A 25554-nucleotide genomic window follows, 5' to 3' on the forward strand; every position below is an offset into this window, starting at 1 on the left:
GACGCTGACTAGCAAAGAAAATGACCAATCAAAACCAAATCTGGGTGAACTGTGAGGAACCAATGGCTGCCTAGGAGGCAGAGCTTTTGATGCTGACTGGCATAGAAACCAACCAATCAGGACCAAATCAGGGTGAAATGTGAGGAGCCAATGGCTGCATAGGAGGTGGAGCTTTTGACACTGACTGGCATAGAAACTGACCAATCAGAACCACATTGGCCGGCAGAGGAGGGCAGTTGGAGTCGAGATCAGGCTGGCAGGGGAGGGCCATTGGGGGTGATATCAGGCTGGCAGGGGAGGGCAGTTAGGGGTGATCAGGCAGGCAGAGGCAGTTGGGGGCAATCAGGCAGGAAGGCAGAGAGTTTAGGGGTGATCAGGCAGGCAGGCAGAGAGGTTAGGGGCAATCAGGCAGGCAAGGCAGAGGCAGTTAGGGGTGATCAGGCAGGCAGGAAGGTGAGCAGTTAGGAGCCAGTTGTCCCAGATTGTGAGAAGGTTGTCCCCCAAGGATTCCCCAGTTGGAGAGGGTACAGGCTGGGCTGATGGAACCCCCACTCCATGCACAAATTTTGTGCACTGGGCCACTAGTATAAGATACAGGATGAATAAAAGAAATAACTTTTTAGTTTTAGAAGTATATCTATTTGGATTTTGAATCATATTATAATTTCTTCATTTTACTATTAATTTACCAAAACTATGAATTATTTTCATATTTTTTCTATAATTACCCACAAACTTAATGTGAAATATTAAGGGCATTGCTCTGGAAAGTTTAATGTCACATATGGATAGGATAAAATGGTCTACTTCAGCCAAAGAATAAATTATATAATGATTTACTTTCATCAACTCAAAACTTGACTTTACTGTTGGGAGTGAAGGTAGGAAAATGGGGACAAAAATTAACGTCTAGACTGATATCCAGCTCCGGTTGGAGAGAAGCCGGCCTGTCTGGCAACAGGCGAAACTCGAGAGCAGCCTTCTCTCAGAGGTGCGTGCAGCCATTATTGTGGGATACGGAAAACAAGGCCCTCTTAGGGCAGGGCTGACGGGAAATCAAAGCTTGTCTGCACCAACTTGAGACCCCACCCCATCCAAGCTGAGCACAGAAGCCCTCCCAGTGGCTAGCTTTCTTGTTCAGGAGAAAAACAAAACCTCCCGACCGCACTGATATCCAGCAACGGTCGGGGAGAAGCCGGGCTATCTGGCAACAGGCAAAACTGGAGAGCAGCCTTCTCAGAGGTGCGTGCAGCCATCACCTCGGGACATTAGGGTGGGGCTGATGGGAAACCAAAGCTTGTCTGCACCACCCTGAAACTCCGCCCCATCAAAGCTGAGCACAGATGCTCTCCCAGCGGAGAGACTGCTGATACAGTCAATTAGCTTGGAGATCAACTCCCCCCAGTGATACCAACAACAAGCAAGGCTTAACTACAACAAGACTGCACATACAGCCCACAAAGGGGTACACCAAGAGGATCCACCACAGGTAACTGGGGAGGCTGAGCTACTGGGCTCTGCTAAGACACCTAACACACAAAGCAACTCCATCAACTCAGGGAAGCAGCTTAAATGTGGAGACAAAGAGGCAGGCCACAATTAAAGGAAATGGAGGAAAACAAAAGACTGGATATAGAGTTCAAAAGCACGGTTATAAGGTTTTTCAAGAATTTCCTAGAAAAGGCCGATAAATTAAATGAGAATCTCGAGGACATGAAAAGGGATCAACTAGAAATAAAGCATACAATGACTGAAATAAAAAATATTATACAGAGACCTAAAAGCAGACTAGAGTATCGCAAGAATCAAGTCAAAGATTTGGAATACCAAGAAGCAAAAAACATTCCTCTGAAAAAGCAAAAAGCAAAAAGAATACAAAAAGTTGAGGATAGTGTAAGAAGCCTCTGGGACAACTTCAAGCGTACCAACATAAGAATTATGGGGGTCCCAGAAGAAGAGAGAGAGAGCAAGATACTAAAAACCTATTTGAAGAAATAATGACAGAAAACTTCCCCCACCTGATGAAAGAAATAGACTTACAAGTCCAGGAAGCACAAAGAACCCCAAACAAAAGGAATCCAAAGAGGACCACACCAAGACACATCATAATTAAAATGCCAAGAGCAAAAGACAAAGAGAGAATATTAAAAGCAGCAAGAGAAAAACAGTTAGTTACCTATAAGGGAGCACCCATACGATTGTCAGCTGATTTCTCAACAGAAACTATGCAGGCCAGACGGGAATGGCAAGAAATATTCAAAGTGATGAATTGCAAGAAACTACAACCAAGATGACTCTACCCAGCAAAGCTATCATTCAGAATTGAAGGTCAGATAAAGAGCTTTACAAATAAGAAAAAGCTAAAGGAGTTCATCACCGCCAAACCAGAATTATATGAAATGCTGAAAGGTATTCTTTAAGAAGAGGAAGAAGAAGATAAAGATAAAAATTATGAACAACAAATAGGTAACTATCAACAAGTGAATCTAAAAACCAAGGGAATAAAAAATCTGATGAATAGTACTAACTGGTGAGAGGAGTGGGTGGTGCGGGAAGAGACTGAACAAAAAGAGTACACCTATGGAGGAGGACACTGGGGGGCGAGGTAAGGGCAGAGGGTGGGGTAGGAACCTGGTGGAGGGGAGCTATGGGGGGAAAAAAGTGGAACAATTGTAATAATCTGAACAATAAAGATTTATTGGAAAAAAGAAAAAAAATGAACGTCTACTAATATCTTATGACTTTAATGGACATGTTGTTTCCATATTTCTTTTTTACCTTTTGTTTAAAAAGCATGCCACCCTGTAAGCATTCAATAAATGCTGGTTGGATGAACAAATAAATGGTAATATTAAGTCAATGATTTTCAACAGTTTTCCCACTCCAAAACCCTAAGTGATATTCCTAACTCCCATCAGTAACAGTGGGTTGAAAGAAATTCTCAACTAGAGAGTGTGGTATATCCTAAGAGAGGGAGGTCAGTATTTAGGTTGGGACATGTAGGGGGTTGGGAATTGTGCAATTTTAGAAGCCACCCAGGGTCATTCATGGACCCACTGGAGTTTTAAAAATCCATGGTTTAGACAATTATCTATGAAAAATTACAAAGGAAGCTAATATTTCCTCTGGTTTTAGAATCCATTATTTTAACATAAGGAAAGAGACATTATCATAATGATTTGAATTACTGTGGGACTGTAATTTAGTATCTATCCAGAATTGATGCAATAGAGAGTTGGCAGAATACACAGTGAGTTTAGATGTCCTAGACAACCAAACCAATAATTTATCTAAAATCTTACTTGCTCTCAATTTTTTAAATTCATACAAAGCATATGGAAGTGTGTGTGTGTGTGTGTGTGTGTGTGTGTGTGTGTGTGTGTGTGTTCATCTGAATTATCTTGATATTCTCAGAGGTTTGCAAGTCAGCCTCAAGGCTATGATTCTGGTCTTAATCATTATGTCAGCAATAAAAAAAATATGAACAAGTAATCAGGTGGGAGGTAGGGAGCCATCTACGGCCAAAGCCAGGAGTCACTTACTGAGTACTCAGAGCTGAAGTCTACCATACAACCTAAGAGACAGTGGACTAAGAAGGTCCAAGGTCAGCTCAGCACAGCAATGCAGAAGATTGATGCCTATTTCTTTGTGAAAATTTAAGAGTATAACCAATCTTGGGGTGATGAAAAAGTGGTCAGAAGATGAGATGAATTATGTCTAGTAATGAAACCTTATTAGTTGATGCTTATTTTTGTGGTTATAGTTTTTAATTGTTCAACAAAAACAAAAGCTTTTTATTTCTTTTTGTTTTATTCATTGAATTTTTAAGCCTAAGGCATTATCCAAGTAAAAATCAAAGACTGGCTTCTCCACCTTAACAGTGGGCTTAGAAAGAAGTAAAAATGAGCTAGAAGCATTCATATACCTTAATTCAAAGGCAGAAGATGGCTGTCTGCCACAATTTTAAGTAAACAGCTGTGTACTGCTTTGGGCTATTGCTGCTCCCTGGTGCTGGGTTTATGCAATTCAATCACCTACAAATGCTTTATACATTTCCCTCCAAGTTTTGTTTTGTTTTCTATAGATTTTCACAAATGCAGCACCTTAAGCATACATGGATTTTGCACATGTTCATAGAGGGTCTGTTTCTATGCATTACTATAAAGAATCAGAAGGTTTTAGAACTTTCTCATTGATGAGCCCTTGGCAGAATGATCAATTGACTGGAGGATGGAGGTCCAAGAAGTCAAACTATTTTGTCCATTTTTTTGTGAGCAATGGCCTCCTTATTTCAGGGAAGAAATGACCCGTCACATCCTCAATGAGTCAGGCAATGGCCGGGGGGTGCAAAGATTATTTGGGTATTGGATAAACTGTTTTTTAGATGCTGGGGATAGCTTCCTGGTTTGAGGAATCATGACCTATGAGTAGAAGCTATAGACTATAATGTCTAATGTTGTGTGAATAAGACTGCTAAATAATAGCTAATACTTTTGAACACTTATATTATTTAAATTTATCTTTGCAATATAGATTATTATTGTTTCCGTTTTTCAAGCTAAGAAACTGAACCTTCAAGTTTTTAAATAACATGTTCCCTTATAGAGACATTTAGTAACAAAGCCAGGTTTGTCAATTTGAGTTTGTACAACTCCAAGTCCAGCATTATTACATATTACACTGAAGTTATTCTTATGCACCACAAGATGAATAAGGCCAAAGTTACCCTGATGTTTTAGAGGTGAGTTAGTTATCCTTCCCTGGCTTTCTGGCATGCGTTGGTGGTTAGATAAAGCATAGGAAACAAAGAAAGTTGGATAAGACTTTCACACCAAGAACAAAGGGCTGTACCTTCAATGAGATGATTGCACCCTGAGTATTGCATGTGAATCTATTTACTAAGCTATTGCTTCTGTCCTGAACAGTAATTGCCAGAAACCAATCATTGTTTTAATAATAGATAGCTGTGGACAGGGAATCCGGAGGGCTGGTCAACCTTAATTGCTCTAAAGGGTCAGAGCTAATTATTAGATACTAGAGGCCCATTGCACGAAGATTCGTGCAATAGGCCTTCCTTCCCCTGGCTGCTGGCACTGGTTGTCCTCCGGCATCCAGGACCCAGGCCTTCGCTCCGGCCACAGCGAGGCTTGGCTTCTCCCTTCAGCTGCAGCAGAGAAGCCAAGCCTTGAGGCTTCTCCACTCCTGCCGCAGCGAAGAAGCCAAGCCTCTTCAGTCTTCAGTCTTCAGTCTTCAGTCTTCAGTCTTCGCTCCACGCCTGCATATGCAAATTAACCGGACATCTTTGTTGGGTTAATTTGCATACTCACTCCTGATTGGCTGGTGGTCATTGTGGAGGCATGGCCAATTTGCATATTTCTTTTTTATTAGTGTAGATTGGTAGTTGAAGAAGCCCTCACCTGTTAGTCCTAAATTCACTTATTGGCTTTTATTGGAGTTTCCTGCCGAGGGCATATGGGTGTATCCTAAAATTTTAATCTTAATAAAAGGGATGGAAAATCCAGAGCGAGTAGTAGTCCTCCCACTAGAGTTGGACTACCGCCTGGCCCCCATTTCCCAAATTAAATGTTTTCTAAGTGTCTTTTCATTTGTGCGCAGCCTTCTCCAGAACCCGAACCCTGAACGGGAACCCTGAATCATGCAGGACATGAAAGGGGCTTCCACAAGCAATGACTACTGGGAACTTTTTTTTTTTACAATCTTCAGTATGTGGCTGTGCTGCTGAATTAGTGTTGATGTATTTCCAAAAACTATCTGTGATAGACTTATGCAATTTTTTGTAGGCAGCCAGTATCTAATTAATCAGTGTTGAATCATGAAACACATTTGTTGACAAAATCTTGTGTTCAGTGCCAATCAATCCAACTGTGCCACCACTGTTCCAATTGCCAACCATGAAATATTATTCTGAAACATGGAATTTATTGTTGGAAAGAGCCACTATCAATCTATTCTGCTGCCTTTCAGTAGGAGCATCTTGCTATTTAGCAAGCATATCCAAGTTTATTGATTCCAATTTTATATCCATCTCAGCCCTAAACTCATTTATACTGCCTACTCTGACTGTATATGTACAATGCTGTTCCCAGTTCCAATATCTTTCTTAGAGAAGGAAACTTTTCTAAATTGAAATATAACCTTCACTTCTCCTTTCATGACACCCAGACCTATCCTTTTCATATATTTATTTTTTACAAAGAATATAAACTCAGATTTAGGTACTAGATCTTTTAGTCAATTTAAAGTTTGTAAGGGAGAAATTTTAGCTAAAAGCATAAAAACATCATATGCTAAAAAAAAAGAGCTCTTAATATAAGAACTATTTGAACTCAGGACTTTGATGACAATAATTAAATTGAGGAAGAACTAATCAATTGTATATTTTCAACTGAACCAAATAAATACTTTTCAAAAATAGTTGATTAGCCCTAACCAGTTTTGCTCAGTGGATAGAGTGTCAGTCTGCAGACTGAAGGGTCCCAGTTTTGATTCCTGTCAAGGGCATATACCTTGGTTGCGGGCACATCCCCAGTAGAGGGTGTGCAGGAGGCAGCTGATCGATGTTTTTCACACATCGATGTTTCTAACTCTCTATCCCTCTCCCTTCCTCTCTGTAAAAAACATCAATAAAAATATTTTAAAAAATAGTTGATTAGCTAGGAAAGTAAAAATATTACCCTGTATGTAAGAAAACTCATTGTGGTTTTGCCTCCTTTGTAAAATATTAGTTCAATTAACAGTCATATCTGACATGGAGAGGAAGTGGATCAACCGTTGGTGCTGTATAACTCAAAATATTTGAGTCCAATTTCAGGTGATAAAATTATCCTATCTAATAAAGATGGAATATGCTAATTGACCCTCACACTGCCTCAAAGATTGCGGCTCCCACAGCCAATAAAGAGGGAATATGCTAATTGACTGCCCCACCCTCAAATATGGCAGCACCCACAGCCAATAAGGGGGAATATGCTAATTAACTTCCCTGCCCTCAAAGATGGTGGCACCCACAGCCAATAAGGAGGAAATATGCTAATTGACTACCATGCCCTCAAAGATTGGGGCGCCCACAACCACAAGATGGCAGCACCCACAACCACAAGATGGTGGCACCCAGTCCTCTCAAGCTTCACCGGGGTGGCGGGCACACCTGCCTCCAGAGTTCCCCAGTCCCCTCAGCCCCACCGCCACCCAGGGCCGCCTGAGGTGCAGATAACCAAGGCCAGCTGAGGCTTGCACTGCCGGCAGTACCAGCAGCAGAGGTGTGATGGGGGCATCACCTTCCCCTGATTGCCGGGCCGCCTCCTGCCCCTGAGGGCTCCTGGAATGTGAGAGGGGGCAGGCCTGGCTGAGGGACCCCCCCTCCAGTGCATGAATTTTCATGCACCGGGCCTCTAGTATCATATATAACATTCATGAATATAACTCTCAAAATGGGACTGTAAAGAAGTGCACAGAATGGAAATAGTGCTAATAATAATTTCATCTTTTTGTAGAAGCTGCAGAAAGCATGAAAGATCTTATAGTGACTCTGGAGCATTATTTTGCACTCCACTAATTATTGTGGAAGATAATTGAGAAGGTTTTCAAATCATTTTGCTTCTGCTTTGCAGTTAATTTCACTAATTTTTGCTGACACTTTGTTTACAAAACCAGTCCAGCATTATAATATATAAAATACTTGATAAGTTAGTTTTCTTGAGACTCACAAGGGCAGAGCCACTAATTTTCATGTTATCTGTCTCTCTTAGAGATGTAGTGGATTGGTCCTGGAGACACAGCTTTGCCACACAGACTTACCTATTGATGAGAAATATTATTTTACATTACAAAATCAGCTTTGAGTGTTTTACAACTGGAGATAATATAAATAGCAGGCAAATATTAGAGATGCAACTAAAGTGTTCCTTTGTATCTATAATAATGTCAACAATAAAAGTGAAGTAAAAAAATTAAGTGCTCCTTTGTTGGAGTCATAAGATTAACAAAATATTAGTGAAATAATTTGGTGAATTGAAATAGCTGATTTGGTACACAAAGAGCATGAAGAGTTATTTATATGTGATTATATTCACACAACTTCCAAATCCAGACTTGATTGTCCACCTGTGCTTCTTTACTGTATTTTCAGTTTTGAACAGAATTTTGCCATCACTTGAAATAAAGAACACCCTACTATGAGCCCATTCTTATCTCCCAAGCAGCACCTATTAAAAATGTCCTAGTTCTGTCCTGGCAGGTGTGGCTCAGTTTGTTGAGTATTGTCCTGTGCACCAAAATGTCCCTGGTTCGATTCCTGGTTTAGGCCCAGGCCCAGGTTTCAGGTTCAGTACCTGGTCAGGGTGCCTGTGGGAGGCAACCAATCCATGTCTCTCTCACATCGACATTTCTCTCTCTCCCTCTTCCTTTCCCTTCCTCTCACTCTGAAATCAATACAAATATATGTTTTAAATGTGCTAGTCCTGCTGATTACACAAATATCATGATCTTCTAGGTTGAAAATCTTGGAGTCATCATTTAACATCCAACTTTATTGTCCATTTCTATTTGCTAAACCCACCTTCCATTCCTCAACATGTATCCTCTTCTATCCTAATTTGACAACTGAATCCCTAAATATTCTTCATTGCTCAGCTTAAACTTTACTTATCCTGAGCTTTTTTTGATGTTCTCCATGCCCATCTCTGTATGATGACTCTTCTTTGCTCTCCCATAGTACCTTCAGCATACCTGGATCATAGTACTGTAGTCATTCTGGTATCTCAACAATGGGTCTGTTAAAAAAATTTGCTCAGAGGTGCTTGTTAAATGATGAAATGTGTTAGCCTTTGACATTTTATTACATTACTAGTGACCCGGTGCACAAAATTTGTGCATGTTAAAAGGGAATTAAGTAGAGGAAATATTTTAATATTGCTATTTGCCCTTTCTCTATAATAGAAGTGTTAGAGATGAAAGAATATTAGTAAAATGTATATGAAAATCTTCTTCTTGCCAGAGTCTGGGGCCCACCATGGGAACCAGAGTCAGATCCCCGCCCACCCACGTGCACCTCAAAATCACAGGAGACCCAGGCCTGGCCAGCCCCACCCCCGTCAAGCCCCGCCAGGTGGGGGGCTTGGCCTCAGATCACCTGGCCTGGTGCCAGGGCGGGGGGCGTGGCCTGAGATCCCCCATCAAGCCCCACCAGGAGGGGGCACAGCCTCAGGTCCCCTGGCCCAGCATGGGGGTGGGGGCGTGGCCTGAGGTTCCCTGGCCCAGGGCAGGGGTCATGCCTTCAGGTCCCCCATCAAACCCCACATGGTGGGGGGTGAAGTCTCAGTTCCCCTGGCCCTGTGCTGGGACGGGGGTGCAGCCTGAGGTCCCCTGTCAAGCCCTGTGGGACAGGGGTGTGGCCTAAGGTCCCCTTTCAAGCCCCTCATGGCGGGGTGCGCAGACTCCTGCACACTCCCTGGTGGTCAGGGGAATGAACCCACAACCCAGATAAATGCCCTTGACCAGGAATTTAACCCACTACTCTTCTGTGCACTGGCAGACACTAACTCTTGAGTCACATCAGCCAGAGCTGTGGTGACATTTTTAACAGATAGTGCATAGAATGCCAGAAGGCAATTCATTCTGCATACCTATAAACATCTGGCAATGTGTATATCCACTGAATCACTCTTAAGAATACTGTGGATACAAATTTTCACAGTTCATTGTCAGTATTATGGCTTTTGCGCAATAGTTCTGTATATATTTTTCATCATTCAATCAAAACCAATGAACATCTCAGACATTTTCAATCTTAGAACAAATGTGCTTGGTGTTGTCCAATACAGGATGGTTCTACATGAGATTTTGTTTCCATTGCTTGTGAAGAAAGTGACTATCTATGCTATGTTTCTTAAACTGACATTGGTGGTATCCAGTCTAAGCAAAGCAGTGAACCACTAGAAAGACCATGTTAGTTTTATAAAGATAGTCTGAAATGGCAGCCCGGAGGCTTATCCTACCTAATAATATACAAATATGCAAATTGACCATTCCTTCGCTACGCCAAGCCACGCCCACCAGCCAAAGCCACGCCCACCAGCCAATCAGGGTGAGTATGCAAATTACCCGACCAAGATGGTGGTTAATTTGCATACGCTGAGGGAGGGAGGAGTGAAGACTGAAGACAACTTAGAAGGAAGAGGGAGGAAAAGTGGAAAGCAAGGTGGCTGCCAGAGGAAAAGCCCGGGTGGGGCGGGGCGGGGCGGGGCAGGGCGGGGCAGGGCCGGGCGGAGCGAAGCAGGTGGCAGTGGTGCGTGCAAGCAGGCACTACAGCCGCAACAGTGGCAGCAGCAGCAGCAGCGCACGTGGCCGCAGCTGCCGCTTGCAGGATCCTTCCTGTAAATGGGCTACTAGTTATTGAATAAGTACCATAAAACAGGTCAATTTAATGATGTATGCTGTATTCCTTTATGTGAAAGGAACTATTCAGGATAAAGTGATAAAAAGAAGTTATATTCGGTATCTCATAGTGGATGTTGGTGAACTTCATAAACAATGGATTAGCAAATGGTCATGAAATGAAATATTTCCCTACCTGTTCTACCAATAGGGAAATATTCCTTTTAACCTAAACAAAAACAAATGCAATGAAGGAATTAGCTTCCTCTGGCTCCTAAGAGGAATCACAGCCTTATCATTTATTTTTGTGACATGGAATTAATGTGTTAAGCTTGCACATTTTTATGATGGAAAGGCTACCTCAGTAAACTGTACATGTTTCTTAAGCCTCAATGCATGGGGACAGGATGGCTTTTATAATTCTAATGGTGGCATCACTTGTTAGAACAATTAAAGAGTTTTATCGGACACATTTCTCCAGTCCCAGTTATATGATTTTTGCCTTTAAAGACACACATGGGTGCACAAGTGTTTGTGTATACACACTCACATTATATGTGTTCTAAAGGGAGAAATATCTGGAAACTAACTTATGAAGACCCATTGCCTTGTACAGGGACTTCAGTGTTACATGTATCCACCCACAAACACAAATGTACTGTATTACAGAGTACACAATGAATATAATAACAATGCATTTTGCAATGAAAATAGTACATATATGGGCACCTTCAATTATGAATAAATTTGATGCTATGAAGAATGGTTCCACTTTCACATTTTCCTCAAAAGTATAGTCCAATAAAATATAGTTTAGAACACTTTCTAGGTAAATAAAACTACATCAGGACACCATGTCCGGATCTGTGGAAAAAATGTCAGTCTATAGTGTGAATACTGTTCTTGTTCTAAATTATCATAGTTTTGGTACATCCTATCTAATAATAGACAAATATGCAAATTGACCATACCTCTGACACACCCACAAGCCACGCCACAAGCCACGCCCACCATTCAATCAGAGCGAGTATGCAAATTAACCCAAGCCAAGATGGCTACAGCCACAGAGAGCAAGGTTTCTTAGGTAACAGAGGAAGCCAAGCTTTCTGCCAGCCGTTGCAGGCCTAAGCCTCCACTCAAGCTACAAAGTTTCAATTATAGAAGGTAAACAAATTCAAACAAATGGCGGCAGAATGGAGCTTGAGAGAGCAGGCCAGGGTTGCCGCCAGCAACAGGGGAAGCAAAGCTTTCTGCACACCCTGGTCGGGCCCACCCGCTTAAGGCTACAAAGTTTCAATTATAATGCCAACACAAATGGCTGCGGGCCTCTGAGGGAGCCCCAGGCTTGGCTCCGCTCCAGGCTACAAAGTTTCAATTGTAGAAGGAAAATAAATTCCAGATACCAGGGCCTCCGCTTGCATTGCCAGGGGGCGTGGCTGGCCTGCAAACCACCACAGGCCCCTCGCTCAGGCCGCCCCATGCCCCAAGGGAACCCCACCCTGATCAGGGACACCCTTCAGGGCAAACCAGCTGGCCCCCACCCCTGTACCAGGCCTCTATCCTATCTAATAAAAGAGTAATATGCAGATTGATCATCACTGCAACACACAATACAGCTGCCCCCATGTGGTCAAAGATCCTGCCCCAATGTGGACACAGGATGGCCACCACAATATGGCCAGCAGGAGAGGGCAGTTGGGAGGCACCTGGCCTGCAAGGGAGGGCAGTTGAGAGCGACCAAGCCTGCAAGGGAGGGCAGTTGGAGGTGATCAATCCTGCAGGAGAGGGCAGTTAGGGGTGACCAGGCTGGCAGAGGAGGGAAGTTGGGGCAAACAGGCTGGCAGCAGAGTGGTTAGGGGGTGATCAGGCTGGCAGGCAGAAGCGGTTAGGGGCAATCAGGAAGGCAGGCAGGCAAGCAGTTGGGAGCCAGCAGTCCTGGATTGTGAGAGGGATGTCAGACTGCCCGTTTAAGCCCGATCCCTGGGATCGGGCCTAAAGAGGCAGTCGGACATCCCTTGAGGGGTCCCAGATTGGAGAGGGTACAGGCTGGGCTGAGGGACAACCCCTCTCCGTGCACGAATTTCGTACACCAGGCCTCTAGTAGAACAATGATTGTATACCAGTTTCTATGGTAGGTGCTTAATATGTGATATATAATTCAGTTCTTACCACACCCTGGTATTAGGAATGATTACTTCATTTAACATATGAATAAACTGAGCAAAACTTCAGGCTTTTAACTATTACACTAAACTTCCCATTTTTTAGAAAATATATTTGAATAATTTCTATTTCTGTGGGTTGTTTTGTTTTAAATATATTTTTATTGATTTCAGAGAAAAAGGGGGAGGAAGAGAGATAGAACCATCAAAGATGAGGGAGGATTATTGATTGGCTTTCTCCTGCATGCCCCCCACTAGGGATCCAGCTCATAACCCAGGCATGTGCCCTGACCAGGAATCAAACCGTGACCTCCTGGTTCATAGGTTGAGCCATGCTGGTTGGGCTATTTCTATGTTCTGATATGTTCCCATCTTAAGTAACCATTTTCAAACTATTGAAAAAAAACTAGGACTTTAATTTTTTCTTACTTCACTCTATTTTTATCCTAATTCTAAAGCCATGGTTTCTAGAGCCTGTATTTTCATGTACTCTCATAATAGGCTAATGCCACTGCCACTGTTGATAAATGAGTTGACCTTGTTGATGTTCTTTCCTGTTGCAAGGAAATGAAAGCCCAGCTGAGAGCAATTACAAGCAATATTACTACCTTGGCAGGAGTGGTCAAGACTCATATTCCTGGTTGGATGCAGGATAAGTGTATGCTGAATGACAATCACAGAAACAGGACATTTCAGACCATTTTTAGAAATGAAAGTCTTGAAATTCTAAAAGCTTTTGTTTTCATGAAATCTACACAGTGCAAATAAAATGTTTGTGTATGCATGTATATATGTATGTGTCTGTATATGTGTATAATCTTCCTAAAACCCTGAATAATGCTATCCTTAAGCTCCAAGAAAATATAATAGATCCATTAATTCTAAGCTTAATATAATAAAATTCCATTTATCCAGAATCTGAAATACCAAAATAATAAAATAGCCTGAATTTAGTTTACAAGCATGTTGATCAGTTTCTGCTATTTATGATATATTTTAGATATTCAGATACATTCTAAAATAAAACAAACAACTATGCTCATTTTAGTTTTAGTGATAAGTATATTTTGTAATATTAAAATTATTATGTTCATATATTTCCTATGAATAAATGGTATTTTAAAAACTTGGTTAAACAAGAGACTTAACCACATTTGACCCTTGAACAATGTATTTGAATTTCACATTTCCACTTATATTCAGATGTTTTTCAATAAATATACTCCCTATTTCTCTCTGAGTTACACATCCATGGATTCTACCAACCATGAATTGAAAACATTATTTTTGTTTCACAGTAGAGAATCTGTGGGTGAGGAGGGCTGACTGTATGCATTGTTCTATACTATTTTATATGCAGGTGCTTGAACATCTATGGAATTTAGTATCCACGGGGGGCCTGAAACCAATCCTCCTCAGATACTGAGGGATGACTATAGTTAAGTTTTGAGGGAGTCAAAAATTATACTTGAAATTTTCAATTGTGCCTTTAACCCCCATGTTGTTTAAGGGTCAACTGTAGTTATAATACTATATTACTCCTTATTTTCTATAAATTCCATTTGTTGATTCCAAAGCAATAAGTTTGCTTGATTTCTTTGAAACTGGTTTGTGTAATAAATCTCCAGTAAAAGAAGTGAATTTTTGGCAATTGTCTGGTGAATTAGAATTCTCTAGTGAATGAACAAATATAATACTGGCAATTAAAGCAAAATGAATGTTTTATTTTTATATAAGTATATCACAGACTGCAAAGTCGAATTTATCACCAAAAAATAGGGCAAAAGTTCCTGAGAGTTTAGTGTTTTAGTCTGTGTGGTAAGCGTGGGTCACCAGGAGAATCTGTTGGGAGTTGCAGGTAGACTAATAGTTTCAGGTAGGCTAATATAAAAGTATGAGCTACTTGAGTCCTTATTCCCAATTAGGGAGTGGGGACATGTAAGTCTTTCCAAAGAGGTGCTTGAGCTATTTCCTGATGGGACTTTCCTGTGAAGGGGCTATACTGCACGGCCATAGCACATCTTTCAAACATATCATTGTGTGACCATTATGATGTGGAGGAATGCATGGTAACCTCGACGACTTTGGGAAAGGATATAAGTGGAAGTGAGTCACATTGTATAAATCTAATTATAAAACAAAAATAATAATATAAAATTGTTTCCTCTAGAGTCACCTTTTTATTGCTGCTTCAGGAACATTGGTATTGCCCTCACCATAGAAGATACTCCTCACTTTCTTTTAAATGTCAGTAGACATCATACTCCTTGTCCAGCTAAACTCTTCTCTTTTATAGGGTAAGTGACCATATTTTCTTTCACAAGTCCTAATTTCTTTATTTTTAAACATCCACTTGGACTTCCTCTGGATTTTTTTTATAAATGGATGCTCAAATTTGTTCACAATTCTAATATATGATTTGATCAGATTATTGTAAACTGCATCACTTGATCCATAAACTATATGTTTGCCCAAATAAACAGGATATTGTATTAGCTATCTGGCCTCTATTAGTCTGTGGCTGGTTTGAAGGGGAAAACTTAACAGAGATTGTTTTAATCCCAATATTACAGCATCTTCTCCAGTTTCCATAAAAATTTACTCTGTCCAATCACCTAATAAAAGGTAAAGGAAAGATTATCAACACACTTGTTTCTTCCTTTAATGTTCCATGGTTTACAGCAACATCAAAGATAACAGCTCTGGGAGTTAAAGATTACTAAAAATGTACCTGTTTTCAAACTAGGTCCTTATCTAACTGAAACAAAAAAATAGCATAAATCTTCTTAATTAAATAATTGCATTAAAAAAGAAAAAATGGGAAACATTTTATGCAGATGTCTAAGCAGTCAATTGTATTCCACCTTGGAGTTAAATAGATCTTTGGTTTTCAACCCTATGTACATAGTAGAACCATCTGAGAAGCTGTGATAAATTAATGTAGAAGGAAGGAGGCTAGGGGATGGGGGATGGGTGACGGTGGGCAAAGGGTGGAAAAACAGGGGACATCTGTAATAGTATCAACAAGAAAAATATACCTTTGTAAACTACAAAAAATAATGACTGTACTCTTTTAGAAATAATTAACAGCTTTTTTGAGATGTAATTGGCATATAATAAATTACACGTTTAAAATATACAATTTGCCAGTCTTAACATATATTTACAATGGTGAAACCATCACCAAAATCAATATAAAGAATATATTTAACTTCCTCCCAAATTTTCCTAGTACCCCTTTGTAATCCTTACTTCCCAACCTTCACAGGCACCCACTGACCTGCTTTCTGCCATTGCAGAATGTTTTGCATTTTCTAGTTTTAAGTAAGTGGAATCATCTAATATTTACTTTTTCTCACTTTTTTCTCTAATCATAATTACTTGGAGATTCATCTATTTTGTAACCTGCATTGACATGTATATATCTAGAGGCCCAGTGCATGATATTTGTGTACCAGTTGGGGTTCCTTTGTCTGGACTGCACCCTCTGGCAATCAGTACCCCTCGGGGGATGTAGCAGTGCCGACGTGACAGGCGGCCAAGGAGGAGCTAGAGCCAGGCTTGTCACTCAGCGCTCAGTGCTCAGCACTGCTAACCACTTGCAGCTCCTAACCACTTGCTACTTACTGCTCACTCCTTACCACTCCTTACTGCTCGCTCCTTAGCCCTGCTGCGAGGGCCAGAGAGGCTCCCACTGCCACTGCTCTCCCCAGCCATGAGCCCGGCTTCTGGCTGAGCAGTGCTCCCACTGTGGGATCACACTGACCACCAGGGGGCAGCTCCTGTGTTGTGTCTGCCCCCTGGTGGTCAGTGTGCATCATAGTGACCAGTTATTCTGCCATAATGGTCGCTTAGGCTTTTATATATATAGATATATTCCATAGTTTGTTTATCCACTCACTGCACACCTGAGTTTTTTCTAGTTTTGGGGTTACAAATAAATATATTTGAATTTTTGTGTGCAAGTATTTATGTGAACACATGATTTTATTACTCTTGGATAAAAACCTAGGAGTGGAGCCCAGGCTGTATGCTTGGTGGTTGCAACATCATCCCATGCACTGAAAGGTTGCTGGTTCAATTCCCGGTCAAGGCAAATGTCTGAGTTGGGGATTTCATCCCTAGTTGGGGAGTGTATGGAGAAGCAACTGGTTGGTGTTTCTCTGTCACATCGATCTTTCTCTCTCCCTTCCTCTCTCTCTAATATCAATAAAAATATCCTCGGGTGAGGATTAAAACAAAAAAAAAAAATTAGGAGTATAATGTCTGCACCATATAAATATTTAATTTTTAAGCTATGCATAGCTACTTAGTCCTGCACTATTTACTGAAAAAAGAAAGATTCTTTCTCCACTGAGTTGAGAAAGAGTGTCAAAATTAAGTTGAGTGGGGTGGAGGTAGAGGAGGGTATAGGGTTGATAAATATTTAAATATTTAAAAATCAATTATATATGAGAGAGAGAGAGAGAGAGAGAGAGAGAGAGAGAGAGAGAGAGAGAGAGAGAGATTTTATATCTAGACTCTGTATTCTGTTATTAGGTATATAGATGTTTAGAATTTTTATGTTATCTTTATGGATTGATGACTTCAACATTATGAAATTACCACCTTTATCTTTAGTAATATCCTTTTCTCTGAAATCTAGTTTGGCTGATTTTAATGTAGCCACTTCAGTTTTCATTTTATTATTGTTAGCATGGTATATCTACACTGAGTGGCCAGATTATTATGATCTCTGAACACATAATAATCTGGCCACTCAGTGTATATCCTATATAATAAAAGGCTAATATGAAAATTGTCCCCTAGACCAAGAGTTCGACCAGCAGGCAGGCTGGCCAACCGCCCATGTTCCCTCCTGCTGGCCAGGCTGGCCTGACCCCACCCATGCACAAATTCATGCACTGGGCCTCTAATATATACACTGAGTGGCCAGATTATTATGATCTCTGAGCACATAATAATCTGACCACTCAATGTATATATGTAAACACTATTATGTTTACTTATAAGTAGGCAATTTTCCTATTAAGTAGTTGGTTTTGCTTCATTGGCGTTAAACAGTTAAATGGGCCTAATCCTTTTTGTTGAGTGTGTGTGTGTGTATGTGTGTGTGTGTGTGTGTGTGTGTGTGTGTCTGTGTGCTTTCACATGGTCAGTTGGCATGTACCAGGGGTACACAGATGTTTCTCTTTTATATAGAGTTGTCAACTTCTTATTTTCCAAGTAATGATATTTAAAAATGTCATTTACTAACACAAATTTCATGAAGAAAGTATGTGTGAACACTGAAAACATACAAAGAATATTGCTTCAGAAAAAAATACATTTCTTTAAATTGAATACACCTAGCTTTATGCTGATAGGAATTACATCTTCCTTAATTTCTTATTTTGCTCTGTATAAAATATAAATTCAAATATAATTATGTGATCCTTGAACATATCATGTAGAGGACAAATCATATAATTGAGTTCAGTTTTCCATATTTTCAGAAATATGTTTATTCAGCTTAGTGGGATCTCCTGGGAGCAAAAGTCTTATATTTCAGAGAGATTATCATAGTGTCCTTGACCATGTCCTTGGCAGAGCCAGAGAAGTGGAATCATATTCTTCTCTCTGCTCATTGACAGCGTAGCTATCTCTCCATCTTCATTCAGCCCACTGCCTTGTGTGAAAGGAGGTACTCCTTTATCTATATGGTAAAGCTTCAAAGGCAATGGAGAGTCCTAAATAGGCATAGGTTTGGCATAGAGAAAGTGGATGAGAGTCAATTAAAAAATAGAGTGAAAGGAATGAGACAGAGTATAAATTTGACTTAATTTTAATGTTGACTAGATCATGTTTTGCTACTCATCCTAAAGTATGATTTAAAAATAATGGTTAATATTGAACTAGTCCAAGACTTGGACTGTTTAATAGAATTAAATGAAGTGCAATGTACTTTGTGTCCTCAATATCTGCATTAATGATTTAAAACTTTTATAGTTTGAAGGGTAAAAAAAGCTAAACCAGCTAGCTTTTCCATTTTCACAGTTGGTTGCCATGGCTAGATTCAAAACACTATTCCAAGACACTTGAAAAAAGCACTCAGAGTCCTTTGATTGGAAAGAATAGCAGTTCTTAGAATTTGGGTGGGAGTGAGACACAAAATCAAAAGCTTGTATACTAGTACATGATTTTCAGACTCAAATGGCGATTTCTTCTTTTTTTTCTAAAATATAAGCAACATTTAGCTTTTTAAAATATATAAGGTGACAGGAGAACATTTAGCTTTTTGTTGTTGAAGTCATTATTTTGTGGCCTTTCCAAAGAGCAATGCTTTTTCTGGCTTGCTGTGGCATTAAAATATATAACAAAGCAGTTAATGAATGTCAGGAAAATAAACTGTTGGAAACTAGAAAAGTAGCAAAAATAAATTCTGAGTTTTCAGCTGTCAAATATACATAATGTTTGAAGCAGAATTTTGACAATTACCTTGGCAGCAGTCTGTTACATGTATGTACAAACATTAATCCCTTGAAAAAATTAAAAAATGGCATTTCCATATAGCAGTTAGGTAAATCACTAGAAAAATTGTATGCACATATGCCTGCACAGTCACTCACATATACAAAAGAGTCACCTTTGATCAGTTATTTTTACTTTGTGTTTGTATTTAATATGTATTTTTTACAGTCTGGAAGAATTGATAGATAAATAAATAGCACATTATCTTAAATTATGATATTAGGAATAAACATCAGTGACTGTTAAATTAGCCTGTGGTACTGCTATTGCTGAGGCATAAAGACAAGCCCATAGAGAAGTTAGAAAATATATAAGGGCCACTGAAATTAAAGTCAGAAAAATAGATGCATCTAAAGGAAAAGCTAGCCAGTGGAATTTGCAGGATGTGTTATTTAGGACAAGAGTGGACAAGGGACAACAGCTTTGCATTGAACTTGAAATATTTCTATTTGAGTAGGTCACTACTTGGTATAACACTACTAATACTTCTATGTATGTGCTACTGAGCCACATTCTCATATTTCCTGAGGCAAGAAAGAGTCATTTAGTGCATTCAAGTGGGAATATGCTTTTTCAATGGCCGGAAAGATTTCTGCAGTGTGAAAACAGCTCAGTCTGCAAAACTACTCACAATATTAATAACACTTAGTGCTAAGTGTTTTGTACATGAATTCCTTTGTTCTTAGCAATAACCTTTGAAAATGCAGTTGACTCTCATTATTTATGATAGTTATGTACTATACAGTCACTGCAAACACGGAATTAGTGAACTATTGTGCCTTGGCAAACTACTGTGTAGGGTTAGATTCCTGGTCAGAAAACTTTCATCAACTGATCCATATCATAAAACAATACTCTTGCTTTATGTGATTTTCTATTTAGAGACAACTTATTTAATATACTAGAGGCCTGGTGCATGAAAATTCATGCACTGGAGTGGGGGTCCCTCAGCCCGGCCTCCCTCTCACAGTCAAGGAGCCCTCAGGGGCAGGAAGCAACTTGGCGATCAGGAAAAGGTCACGCCCCATCACACCTCTGCTGCTGCCACTGCCTGCAGCACAAGCCTCAGCTGTCCCTGGTTACCTGAGCCTCGGGTGGCCCTGGGCAGCTGGGCAGCCGCCATCTGAGGCTTGCCTGCACCTTGGGCCGGCCCTGGGTGGTTGGAGGGCTGAAGGTACTGGGTGCCGCCATCTTGTGGCTGTGGGTGCCACCATCTTTGAGGGCGGGACAATCAATTAGCATATTTCCTCATTATTGGCTGTGGGCACTGCCATTTTTGTGAACGAATGAGGATCAATTAGCATATTCCCTCTTTATTAGATAGAATATCTAATTGATTGTCACGCCCTCACAAAGATGGTGGCACCCAGTCCCCTCAGCCCCGCTGGGGTGGCAGTCGCACGGCACGTCCAATCCCACCTCTGGAGTCCTCCAGTCCCCTCAGCCCCCCAGCCGCCCAGGGCTGGCCTGAGGCTCAGGTAATGAAGGCCGGCCAAGGCTTGCGCTGCTGGCAGTGGCAGCAGCAGAGTGTGATGGGGGCGTCACCTTCCCCTGATCGCCAGTCACCTCCTGCCCCTGAGGGCTCCCAGACTATAAGAGGGTGCAGGCCAGGCTGAGAGATTCCCCCCTCCAGTGCATGGATTTTCATGCACCGGGCCTCTAGTCTGTAAATAAAAAGGATTAATTTTAGATACAAATGATTTTCATGAGGAAGAAAAGGCTCAGAGAGGATTAATAACTTGCTTTTTGTCCACAGCTAGTGGGTGATATGTCTGAAATATTCAATTCCAAGTTTAACTCCAAAGTCTGCTCTTAAACACCTAATACCAAGTATTCATGACAGTCAAAGATCAATATAGCAGTAGTGTGCATTGAAAGACTTTCAGAGATTGCTTCTTGAACTGTGTGTGGGATATAGTTAACATGCTTGCAAACTTCTTCATGGATTTCATTATTATGGGAACTAGATTTCATAACATTATAGGGAGAGTATATTAGTGATTGTTAGGACATAAAGCATAAGAGAGTAATAAGTAGTATGGTAGAAAAAGGTGGACAGAATGATAAATCTTTGGTCACGTGTATCTAGGAGTGGTTAGCAATCTTGAAGCCACAGTAAGAATTACTATTTAAAAATATTCATATCTAAGCTTTACTCCTGGAAAACTGATTTAGTTAATTTGGGGTGAAATCCATGGCCTTTGCTTTCCCAAAGTACCACAAAGCCCAGAGTTTATCTAGATTGGTCCAGGTCTTTGGTTGTCTACAAGTATATCTGAGAGCAATACTTGTACTATTCAATGGTAATCTTTGTCATATCCCAAGCCATTTTCTCTTTGATGTCTCTGACTTACTTCTGTGATTACTCCCATAAAACTTTAGTTTTATATGACTTTCCTTATAATTTGGGCTACTCTGGAGGGACTATTTAGCATTCTTCTTATTCATATGGCTATTTAAACTTTTACTTTTGTGCCCATCAGTCCTGAATTGTGCACCAAGGCACCAAAGAGCACAACAGAAAACTTATAGTAGTGCTATAGAACATTTTAAATTTTTAAGAGAAACACAGCAAAACTCAACATCGGTCTCACATTGTGTGAGCTACCTGCTTGAAATAGTTCACCATTTCAACTTTAGATCATACTACATTCCTTTCTATGATGTCATATCTTGAGAAAGGGAGGTGTTGGGAAGTGGAGGTGGGCAAAGAGGGAGAAAATGGGGACGGAAAGAGACTTTTCTTAGGGCGATGGGCACATGATGCAGTGTGCAGATGATGTTTTATTGAGTTTTAAACTTGAAATCTGTACCCAATAAATTCAGTTAAAAAACTAATAAAATCCCTAGCTGGTTTGGCTCAGTGGCTAGAGTGTCGGCCTGTGGGCTGAAGGGTCCTGGGTTTGATTCCAGTTAAGGGCAAATGCCTGGGTTTCAGGCTTGGTCCACAGTGGGGAGCATGCAGTAGGCAGCTGATTGATGATTCTCTCTCATCATCGATGTTTCTTTCTCTCTCTCCCTCTCCCTTCCTCTCTGAAATCAATAAAAAATATTAAAAATAAAGGGAGAAAAAATAGACCCAGAGACAGAGAAGCATCGAACAGACTGTCAAACCTCAGAGGGAAGCCAGGGGAGGGTTGGCAGGGGGAGGGAGGTAAGAGATCAACCAAAGGACTTGTATGCATGCATATAAGCATAACCAATGGACACAGACACTAGGGGGATGAGGGCACGTGGTGGGGGGTGAGGGTGGCCAGGGAGAGGTCAATGGGGAGAAAAGGAGACATATGTAATACTTGAAACAATAAAGATTTTTTTAAAAGGTTCATATAAAATAAAGTTGACCATTTTAGCCATTTTTAAGTGTAAAATTCAAAGTGGTATTCAAAATGCTTGCAATGCTGAGAAATCATTACCACTTTCTAATTCTGGAACATTTCCTTCACCCCAGAAAAGAAACCCTCTACTTCTAAGTTTTCCCTCCTCCATCCCTGGCAACTACTAATCCACTCTGTGTCACTATGCATTTGCCTGTTCTGCACATTTTATATAAATGAAATAATACAATTAAAAATAAATAAAGGAAGAAATTATTTTAAAAAACTAATAAAAATGAACAATGATTAAATTAAATTATATATATATATATTTTTTTTAAAAAGCCAAGTCTTCAGCGGTTGCTCTGATAAGTAGCAATTACTATACACAAATCAATGTGGAACAGAAAATGAAAGTGATGGTGATCAATTCCATTTCAAGATTTGAGTAGTTGTACTGTGGCCAATAGGCACATGCATCCCATTAGTAAGTAATTTTGGTTATTTCAGAATTAAGTAATAATATTATTTTATCTTTCAACTTATGTGTATTGTTTTATCAAATGGCCAGTAAGTGTAGGATAAAAATAATAAATCCTTTTGTCCAACATCCAGAACTGAAATGTCAGTGCTGACATGTACACATAAGGAACTGTTGGACATTGAAATTGGGTCTCAAAAGAACTATTGGCCCAGAAAGAAACTCACTATACACTGATTCATTTGCCTGTCACCATAACCATTATTGCTTGTCTCATTTTCGGTTCTTATAAGTGTATTTCTAATAGCACATGATCTCACTCATCTAGGGGAAATAATGAACAACATAGACTTATGAACAAGAACAGACCCAGAAACAAGGAGGCATGGATCAGACTGTCGGGCCTCAGGGGGAGGGGAGGGAAGGGTGGGGGTAAAGGGAAGAGATCAACCAAAGGAATTGTGTGCAAGCATAAGAGCCTAACCAGCGGTTAAGGACAGCAGGGGGGTGGGGGCATGTGTGGGGAGGGGTGAGGGATGTGAATGGGGGGATGAGGACAAATATGTGATACCTTAATCAATAAAGAAATAAAAATAAACAACAACAAAAAAAAAACAAAAAACAACAACAACAAAAAAGTAAATCCTTAATATAACTGATTGTATTACAATATACTAGCGGCCTGGTGCATGAAATTTGTGCACATTAAAAGGGGATTAGAGGAAATATTTTAATATTGCTATTTGCCCTTTCTCAATAACAGATGTGTCAGAGATGAAAAAAAATTAGTAAAATGTATATGACAATCTTCCTCTTGTCAGAGTCTGGGGCGTGCTGCGGTACCCAGAGTCAAGTCCCCGCCCACCAGTGGCACCTCAAAATCACGCGAGATCCAGACCCAGCTGGCCCCTCCCCCATTGGGTGAGATCTAGACCCAGTTGGCCCCACCCTTGTCAAGCCCTGCCAGGAAGGGGGCACAGCCTCAGGTCCCCTCGCTCAGCGCTGGGTGAGGGATGCAGTCTCAGGTCCCCCATCAAGCCCCAGTGGGTGGAAGGTGCAGCCTCAGGGCCCCCGTCAAGCACAGCAGGGTGTGGGGTGCAGCCTCAAGTCCTCCAGCCTGGCACCAGGTGGGGGGTACACCCTAGGTCCCCCAGTGCACCATCAGGTTCCCTAGCCCAGCGCTGGGTGGGGGTCATGGCCTGAGGTCCCTCAGCCTGGCACTGGGTGGGGGGGCATGGCCTGAGGTACCCCGGCCTGGTGCTGGGGCAGGGTACATAGCCTGAGGTCCACCGTCAAGCCCTGCTGGGTGGGGGGCTCAGCCTCAGGTCCCCTATCAAGCCCCACCAGGCAGGGGGTGCAGCCTCAGGTCCCCTGGCCCCATGCCGGCTGGGGGGCACAGCTTCAGGGTCCCCGTCAAGTGCAGCAGGGTGTGGGGTACAGACTCAGGGCCCCCATCAAGCCCCTCCTGGTGGGGGGTGCAGCTTCAGGTCCCCCGTCAAGCCCCGCTGTGCAAGGGGCACAGTCACAGGTCCCCCAGTCTGGCACCGGGCGGGGGGCGCAGCCTGAGGTTCCCTGGCCCTGGGCAGGGGGAGCAGCCTGAGGTTTCCCAGCCCAGCACCAGGGCGGGGGGAACACCCTGAGGTCCCCCATCAAGCCTTGCCAGGCAGTGGGTGCAGCCTGAGGTCCCCTGTCAAGCCCTAACTGCCCTCCCCTGCAGTCCTAGTCCCCCCCAACTACTCTCCCCTGCTGGCCATCTTGTGGTGGCCATCTTGTATCCACATGGTGGCGGTCATCTTTGACCACATGGGGGCAGACATCTTGTGTGTTGGAGTGATGGTCAATTTGCATATTATTCTTTTATTAGATAGGATTAGATAGGATAGAGGCCTGGTGCACAGGTGGGAGCCAGCTGGTTTGCCCTGAAGGGTGTCCTGGATCAGGGTGGGGGTTCCCTTGGGTCATGGGGTGGCCTGGGCAAGGAGCCTGTGGTAGTTTGCAGGCTGGCCACGCCCCCCAGCGACCCAAGCAGATGCCCTGGTATCTGGGATTTATTTATTTTCTATAATTGAAACTTTGTAGCCTTGAGTGGAGCCAAGCCTCCTGCTCGCTCCGTGGCTGCAGCCATTTTTGTTGGGATTTATTTATTTTCTATAATTGAATCTTTGTAGCCTGGAGAGGAGGCCTAGGCCAGCAAGGGCAGATGGAAAGCTTGGCTTCCTCCATCTCCAGGGGCAACTCAAGCCTCCTGCTCTCTCCAGCTCCGTGGCTGCTGCCATTTTTGTTGGGATTTATTTATCTTCTATCATTGAAACTTTGTAGCCTGGAGAGGAGGCCTAGGCCAGCAAGGGCAGGTGGAAAGCTTGGCTTCCTCCATTGCCAGGGAAACCCAAGCCTCCCTCCTGCTCTCCATGGCCGCAGCCATCTTGGTTGGGTTTATTTGCATATTTGCTCCTGATTGCCTGGTGGGCATGGCTTGTGTGCATGGCTTGCCGGTGTAGCGGTGGTATGGTCAATTTGCATATTACTCTTTTATTATATAGGATAGATTATAATTCATGATATTATGTATATCTACTTAATAAGCATAATTACTAGACATTTATTTTGGCCTAAAGGAGTTTTTAAAAATTATTGCACTACTAAGGGCAGAATGAACCAAGAAAGTTTGGAACTTCTTACAATCTACTAA

The sequence above is a fragment of the Eptesicus fuscus genome, chromosome 1 (genome assembly GCF_027574615.1).
Source record: "Eptesicus fuscus isolate TK198812 chromosome 1, DD_ASM_mEF_20220401, whole genome shotgun sequence".
Lineage (NCBI taxonomy): Eukaryota > Metazoa > Chordata > Mammalia > Chiroptera > Vespertilionidae > Eptesicus > Eptesicus fuscus.